The sequence below is a fragment of the Erythrolamprus reginae genome, chromosome Z (assembly GCF_031021105.1).
Source record: "Erythrolamprus reginae isolate rEryReg1 chromosome Z, rEryReg1.hap1, whole genome shotgun sequence".
NCBI classification, from domain to species: Eukaryota; Metazoa; Chordata; class Lepidosauria; order Squamata; family Dipsadidae; genus Erythrolamprus; species Erythrolamprus reginae.
The window spans coordinates 141,700,642-141,706,642 of NC_091963.1; positions in this window are offsets into that span (position 1 = coordinate 141,700,642).

Here is a 6,001-nt window from a genome sequence, read left to right on the forward strand (position 1 = left end):
TTATTCACTTTTTAATGTGTCCACTACCTTCCTTTTTGTGCTCTCCATCCTCTCCCCTTCCCAACCCAACCACTCTCCCCACACCACAATTCCTACTTTCACATGCATGCTAAAGCCCGGTGCAATAGAGAGCTCGAGATACACATACACATCATCCTTGCTATTTAGTATAAAACCCAATTGCTTCTATTTTTTCTTTCTCTTTCCCCCACCACTCCTCTTTTCTGGGGCACTTCTCCCCACCCTGCCAAAGTCCAGCCCCCTCACCTCTTCCTCCTTCCATCTTTTTTTCTTGTTCTCTCTGGCTCAGGGCTTCTAAAGCCAGGAGAAAGTTCATACTTGGTTGCCCTCCCCTTTAGGAGTCTGTATCCCCTTCCCTCCCCTGATCCTCTCTCCTCTGCAGTAAGAATCATGGGCTGGGGAAAGTGGCTGGGTTGGGAAAGAGGGGGGAGGATGGAAAGTACAAAAATAATAATTTAATAATAATTTATTATATTTGTATGCCGCCCCTCTCCGGAGACTCAGAGCGGAAGGTAGTAGAACAAGGAAAATACACTTACAGAATTACAAAAAGTGATTAGAAACCAGAAAAATAATAAATCTCCAGGACCAGATGGATACCCAGGAGAATTTTATAAATATTTTGGGATACACTAGAACATATGCAGCTATATAATGAAACATTACTAGAAACAAAAATGCCAGAACCGTGGAGGGAGATGTACATAGGCATGATCTTGAAAGAAGGTGCCAATGCAATACAAATTAATGATTATAGACCGATTTTGTTATTAAATGCCAATTATAAAATATTTATGGTAATTATTGTGGAAAGACTTTAAAAAATTCTAAATAAAATTATTCATACAGGTCACAAAGGATTTCTACCAATGTGGTAAATTAGGCACAATACCAGGGCTGTTTTAAAAGACTTCAAGATCAAAGTTATACTGACCTATACATTGACTACCACACCAATCACAATCCATCATCCAACCTCCCATCACCCAAAACCAATCTCTCATCACCCAAAACCAATCCATCATCATCCAAAACCAATCCATCATCACCTAAAACTAGGTATGAACGCCCCTTACTTCTTCAATATTACCCACTGCTGCTGTTGTTGTTATTGTTGTTGCTGTTGCTGTTGCTGTTGCTGTTGTTGTTGTTATTGTTGTTATTGTTGTTGTTGTTGTTGTTATTATTATTATTATTATTATTATTATTATTATTATTATATCAATACAACACAGCAAACGAGATCACTATGCTGGATTTCATATTTCATCACCAGTCGGGCACTTCCCAAACACCTAGGACTGCGTGATGTAGCAGTGAATTATGTTTGCTGATCCCAGTAAAGTGGCCTTTTGCTATTGACAGATGGAGATTTTGTCAATTCCGATGGTTTTCAAATGTCCGCTGAGATCCTTTGGCACTGCGCCCAGCGTGCCAAGTACCACTGGGACCACTTTCACTGGCTTATGCCAGAGTCGTTGCAGCTCGATTTTTAGATCTTTGTATTTCACTAATTTCTCTAGCTGCTTCTCCTCAATTCTGCTGTCCCCTGGGATTGCAATGTCGATGGTCCATACTTTCTTTTTCTCCACGATCACAATGTCTGGTGTGTTATCCTTCAGAATTCGGTCAGTCTGAAGTCGGAAGTCCCAGAGTAGTTTTGCTTGCTCATTTTCGACCACTTTTTTGGGCTTATGATCCCACCAGTTCTTTGCCACTGGTAAATGGTAGTTCCGGCACAAGTTCCAGTGGATCATCTGTGCCACAGCATCATGTCTATGCTTGTAGTCAGTTCTGTGCAATCTTTTTGTAGCAGCTGAGTATGTGATCGATTGTTTCATCTGTTTCTTTACAGAGTCCGCACTTTGGATCGTCTGTTGATTTTTCAATTCTGGCTTTGACAGCATTTCTATGTTCTAATGGCCTGTTCTTGTGCTGCCAGTATTAGCCCTTCTGTCTCCTTTTTGAGTGTTCCACTTATAAGCCATGACCAGGTCTTTTCTTTATCCACTTTGCCTTCAATCTTCTCCAAGAACTAGCCATGCAATGCTTTATTCCGCCAACTGTCCATACGACATTGAGTTACAGTTTTTCTGTATTGGTCTTTAGTTTGCTTCACCTTGAGAAGCTTCCTATTATTATTATTATTGTTGTTGTTGTTGTTGTTATTATTATTAATTAGATTTGTATGTGGCTCCTCTTTTGTTGTGAACAAGTGAATCAAAAGCTTTGCAAAAGTCAATATAGATTGCATCAATTGATTTACCCTGGTCAAGTTGGGTGGTCCAAATGTTTTTGTAGTGTAAGAGTTGTAGGTTATGGGGTATTTTTTTTTCTGAAACCAAATTGTTTGTTGGAGAGAAGGTTATTAGATTCAAGATGGAGTGTAATGGATTGGCTTATGATTGATTCCATGACTTTGCAGGTGACACAACACAAAGAGATAGGTCTATAATTTTCAACATTGCTTGGGCCTCCTTTTTTGAAGATAGGGATGACTGTGGCAAGTGACCATAGTGTGGGTAGGGAGCTAATACTGAAAGATTTATTAAAAATTATGCTCAGAGGTTCAGCCAAAGTGGAGGAGAGCTTTTTTAAGAAGTATGCATATAGTCCATCAGGTACAATAGATAAAGATGTTTTTAGGTTGTGTAATGTCTTTCTAATGTTATCTTCTGAATACTCAATTTGGGTAAGATCACTGAGGTTATTTGTGGTTCATCTAGGAAATATTGGACTTGAGCCATTGTTGTTAACAAAGACTGAGCTGAAGAAGATGTTGAAGATGTTGGCTTTGACTGATTCATCAGTTTCTGCAATCTTTCCTCATATGTTTTGGTTTCCAGTCCCTTTATTATTCTGGTTACCCTCTTTTGTACTTTCTCTGGAGTTTCAATGTCTTTTTTGTAGTGTGGTAACCAAACCTGAATGCGGTAATCTAGGTGTGGTCTAACATCTCTATCCCACAGTCAATGTAGTGTGGTAACCAAAGCTGAATGCGGTAATCTAGGTGTGGTCTAACATCTCTATCCCACAGTCAATGTTGTCCAAGGACATAATGTCTGAGGCTCTGGTGGAAGGATTACTTTGTGAGGATCCAGTACTATCCTGCCCTTTGCCTGTAGGCCTAAATTGTCTGAGGTTTGGTGAGGGATCAAGGGTCATGGGCCTCAGCAGGGACCTGTCCCTTCCCAATTGGGGCATGGCCTCTTCCAGCTCTCTGCCACTCTAAGCCTCTGTTCCATTTCTTACTATTTTTTTTCTGTTCTCTCATTTCTTTCTTTAATTGTTTTTCTTTTTCTTCATGTTTTGCAATTGTTTCATGCATATTTTTCATCCTAATATTTATTTTTTTGATATCTCCTTTTATTTTTCAATTTTTCCTTTCGTTTCTTCATGATTATTAAAGACTGCTTCTTGAGCTTTCATCATTGTTTCTTGTTCTTTTATCATGTATTCCTGGAATAGATCCAATGATCCTGTAGAGGTTGTAATGATAGTTTGTCCCTGTTTTTCTATTGAAGACATTTCAGGAGTTGTTTTTTGTCCTCCTGGTGAGGCTACTGGTATGTCTTACTTATGCTTTTAGAAATTGATGATGATGACATTCTGACCCTATGAAAGAAATAATTCCAAGTTTTCATTCACTAGATGGAAAAAATTAAATAACCAGTATGTGTTTCTATAAACATAAAATAAATAATAAATAAATTATTAGAATTGATAAGTTTATAGATTTCTATGCCGCCCCTCTCTGAGGACTCAGGGTGGCTCACAACATATAATAAACAATATGCAATATCTTGAATCCAATTAATTAATTTAAAAAAATTTAAACCCCAAAAAGCATTAAAAACAATCATTCCATTCACTCAACATTCTCTCAACACATTCATTGCCAGGGGGAAAGGATATAATGGCCCCAGGCCTGGCAGTATAAATGAGTCTTCAGACTCTTACAGAAAGCAAGTTGAGTGAGGCAGGACAAATCTCCAGTGGGAGCTGATTCCAGAAGGCCTGGGCCCCCACAGAGAAGGCTCTCCCCCTAGGTCCCACCAAACAATATTGTCTAATTGACAGGGCCTGGAGAAGGCCGACTCTGTGGGACCTGACCGGTTGCTGGGATTCATGTGGCAGAAGGCGGTCTTGGAGGTATTCTGGTCCTATGCCATGTAGGGCTTTATAGGTCATAACCAACAGTTTGAAATGAGCCCAGAAACCAATTGGCAACCAATGCAGACCACGGAGTGTTGGAGAGATATACATGTGTCTGGGCAAGTCCATCACTGCTCATGCGGCTTCATTTTGCACAATTTGTAGTTTCCGAACCCTTTTCAAAGGTATTTCCATGCAGAGAGCATTGCAGTAGTTGAACTTCAAGGTGATAAGGGCATGAGTGACCATGAGCAAAGATTCTCTATCTAGATAGGGCCACAGCTGGTGCATCAGGTGAACCTGGGCAAATGCCCCCTGTTGCCACAGCTGAAAGATGATGTTCTAAGGTCAGCTGTGGATTGAGAAGGACCCCTGAGTTGGAGACCCTCTATGTCCCCCCAGGGTGATGGATGGACAGATGAGATTGTCCTTGGGAGGCAGTACCCACAGCCACCCCGTCTTGTCAGGGTTATGTTTGAGCCTGTTAGCACCCATCCAGAGCCTAAAAGCCTACACACACTGGGACATCACTTCCACTGCTTCACTGAGTGGACATGGGGTGGAGATGTATAACTGGGTGTCATCAGCATACTGATGACAATTCACCCTGTATCCTCAGATGATCTCACCCAGCGGTTTCATGTAGATATTAAGCAGCAGGGGAGAGAGGACCAACCCCTGAGGAGCTCCACAAGGGAAGGACCTAGGAGTTGACCTCTGACCCCCCCAATAATACTGACTGTCTGTTACCAACCGGAGAGGTAGGAGGAGAACCACTGGAAGATGGTGCCTCTCACTCCCAGCCCTGACACTCAGCGCAGAAGAATACCATGGTTTATGGTATTGAAAGCCACTGAGAGATCAAGGAGCACCAGGATAGAGGATAAATCCCTATCCTGGGCCCGCCAAGAGATCATTCATCAGCATGACCAGAGAAGTTTCCATGCTGTAGCCGGGCCTGAATCCTGACTGTTGAGGGTCTAGATAATATTATCTACCTATATTATCACTTCACTCTTTTTTGCTTCATCCTTTAAAATGGGGCTGCCATGTCTCCGAGCCACAAATTAATGCTGGCTTCTTCTGGATCTGTTATCAGGGCTATCACCTTGCACAATGTGAAGTCGCGCCTCTCTTCACCATCACCTGATGTTTCCTTTCTTTTGGGTATCTCCTACGAAGATAAAGATAAACACCACTATGTTTGGCTCCCAGAAGTACGGAAAATCAGAACAGAGAGAGCAGTCAGCATTTCCCACTCCACTGCGCCATAGGCTCACCCTAAAAATGCTCAGTTAAATTGGAAATTATCTCTGTTAATATGAGGTTTATTGGGTTAAAGTAGTTTCAGCTAATAATTAAAAATTAACATCCTGTCTTCTATCCTTGTAATTTTAAGTCCTACTCTTAAAGCTGGGTCTCCTTTATTATCTACTTCTACTTCTGTTTTCATAGACATGTTTCCATTCTGAGACATACAGTATAATGATTTCATTATTTTTTTCCTCTTCTAGAGGGCCCTCATTTTTTTAAAAAAAATTGTGAATGTAAAAAATCTCTATACAGATGCTTGTCTCTCTATCATTACATAATTAGCCTGTTTGTATTTTCCAAATCCTATGGGACTCCAAGGCAAAACAATAACCTGATCATGACAGCATTGTTAATGTTTCCCATGACATTCAAACTAGAAGCCCTTAGAACTCTGTGAGTATAAACAATGGTAGATATTACTGTCTATCTCTGCCTGAAAAACAGCTGATGAAGTCATGTCAGATTGTTCTAGATGGGCACCTTCAAGAATCATGTTGGAGACAGCGATAAG